Here is a 2906-nt window from a genome sequence, read left to right on the forward strand (position 1 = left end):
AAGGCTTGTCATTTTTCCTCCACGACAAGACATCATTGAGAAAAGAAAGCAGGAAGGAGGTTGAGTGCTTAAATCCTGTCCCTACTTTGCCCTCCTTGCTCCTCATCCCCTAGGAACTCTGTTGTCAGGTATGTCAGATATATATTTGCCCAGATGCCTCCAAAATATCTCCTCATGAAAATCTCACAGGCCCAACCTCACCTGTCTCCTTGTCCTCCAAATGTCCTTTCCTTCTACCTTCCCCATTCAATGCATGACACCTCCATGCAGGTTTCCAAATCAAGAGTTTGAGTTTTTCCTATGATTGTGCCTTCTCTTTTACCCATTCCATTTGATTTGTTCATAAGGTCTCCTGATCCATCATTTTTTTTTCTCTCTCTCTCTCTTTTTTACCTATCATTGCTGCCTTCTCCTTAAATCTGGTCTTCATTGTCATGTTGGCCTGCTCATCAGCCTCTGACTCTAATCTTGTCTCTAGTATACTCCCATGCCCCCAAATCTCCTTTCACACTTCTGCAAGAGTCACCTTTTCAAAATGATTTTGCAAAAATATTGGGTTGGAGTGCTTAGGTGACACGGTTAAACACCTGACTCTTGATTTCGGCTGGAGTCATGATTTCAGGATTGTGAGACTGAGCCCTGTGTTGGGCTTCATGCTGGGCATGGAGCCTGCTTGGGATTGTCTCTGCCCCTTTTGTTGTACTCTGTTTCAAACAAAATATTAATTGTGGGGTGCTGCCCATAATTATGTGCATGTAATTGTGTGTTTATGATATAATATGCATATTATCTTTTAAAAATCAGAAAATACCTGAATTGTGAAATACATCCTATTTTAAGGATTCAAGATGGAGTGGGGGGCCCCATCTCATTCTTCAGAGACAACTCTTTAAATTCCGTTAGCTTTTAACCATTAGCTCTTTTGTGTGGGCTGCTGACATGCCATCCAGACTGAGAAAGGCCCGGAAGCTTCAGGGCCACATGGACCACAGCTGCATGGGCAAACACCAGAAGCACCCAGATGGCTGGTTTAATGCTGGTGGCATGCTGTATCACAATATCATCCAGCTTACTTTGGAAAAGTTGGTATGAGGCATTACCACTTAAAGAGGAACTAGAACTTCTGCCCAAGCTTTGTCAACCTTGAGAAACTGTGGACCTTGGTCAGCAAGCAGATGTGGGTAAATGCTGCCAAAAGTAGAACTGGAGCTGCTCCTATCATTGATATGGTGTGATTGGGCTACTACAAAGATTGGGGAAAGGAAAGCTCCCAAAACAGCCTGTCATCCTGAAGGCCAAATTTTTCAGTAGAAGAACCAAAGAGAAGGGATCCCTGGGTGGTGCAGCGGTTTAGCGCCTGCCTTTGGCCCAGGGCACGATCCTGGAGACCCGGGATCGAATCCCACGTCGGGCTCCCGGTGCATGGAGCCTGCTTCTCCCTCTGCCTGTGTCTCTGCCTCTCTCTCTCTCTCACTGTGTGCCTATCATAAGTAAAAATTAAAAAGAAAAAAAAAAAAACCAAAGAGAAGATTTTTTTTTTTGTTAAGGCAATTTTTTTTAAAGATTTTATTTATTTATTCATGAGAGACACAGAGAGAGACAGAGACAGGTAGACACACAGGTAGAGGGAGAAGCAGGCTCCTTGTAGGGAGGCCAATGTGGGACTTGATCTGGGTCTCCAGGATCACGCCCTGGGCTGAAGGCAGTGCTAAACTGCTGAGCCACCCGGGCTGCCCTGAAGAGATTAAGGATATTGAGGGGGTCAGCAGGGTGCGGCCTATATCCTTGTAGATTGAAGCCAAGTGGAAGTAGGTTCATATTAAATGCTAACAAGTGCTTTTTAAAAATTATATTTATATTCATATTTTAAATTTCTTGACTTGTCAGTTTTGGATATTTTTGCACATTGACTATCTATTATAATTTATAAAGACTTGACTTATATGTTTCTCAACTCTCTTAGACTGCTAGGGCTGCCATAACCAAGTATCACAGATTTGTCAGTTTAAACAACAGAAATTTATTTCCTCACAATTCTGGAGGCTGGAAATCCAAGATCAAGGTATCAGCAGGGTTGGTTTCTCCCAATGCTTCTCTTCTCGGCTTGTAGATAGTCATTTTTTTCCTGGTGTCTTCACATGGTCTTCCCTTTGTACATATCTGCGTCTTAATTTCCTTTTCTTATAAAGACACCAGTCATATTGAATTAGGCCCCACCTTAATGACTTCATTTAACTTTAATTACCTCTTTAAAAACTCTATCTTCAAATACAGTCACATTTGTAACTACCAGGGTTTAGAACTTTAACATACGAATTTAGGATACCATTTAGCATGTAACACCAACTGCACCTATTCCTCTATGTTTTTATAAAACTTTTGGTTTATTTGATAGTTTCCATCATTCATCATTAGTTTTGTGCAAACATTGATATTGCGGAGTACAGGAAGGTACTATAATTATATTTCCTTTAAAATTTTTTTTCTAGTTTTAATAATTGTCCCCAGTCATTAATTCAACTGATAACCTGTGTACCTACCTATCATTAAATTTTTTCTTAGATGCTTTAATCAGATAAAAGCAGATCTATGCTTTTTAGGTAGTTAAAAGTATATTAATAAAAGCCCCAAACACTATTCCACCAGTCTGCTTCTTCTGAATTGGTCACTCTTTAAACCTGCGAGGTAGCTGTCATTCCTCCTTTGGGTTCTTTCTTCGGTTCCAGGTTTTCCTTTCTCTTCATTTTCTTCTTTATTTTTTTTCTGGAACACATAAGCAGTAGCTTTCTAAGAAAAGGCATGAGATATAACTTTTTAGGCTTCCTGCATGCATTAAAGTATATTTTATACTCACACATGATTGATAGTTTGTGGGCATAGAGTTCTAGGTTGAGAATATTTATTCC

General features: G+C 40.3%; 1 pseudogene; it reads left to right on the forward strand.

Moving 5' to 3' along the window:
- The first annotated feature begins 454 nt into the window (after window positions 1-454).
- Window positions 455-1757, forward strand: LOC112668876 (60S ribosomal protein L27a-like; annotated as a pseudogene).
- The last annotated feature ends 1149 nt before the right edge of the window (window positions 1758-2906 follow it).

Source organism: Canis lupus, chromosome 23, assembly GCF_003254725.2.
Source record: "Canis lupus dingo isolate Sandy chromosome 23, ASM325472v2, whole genome shotgun sequence".
Lineage (NCBI taxonomy): Eukaryota > Metazoa > Chordata > Mammalia > Carnivora > Canidae > Canis > Canis lupus.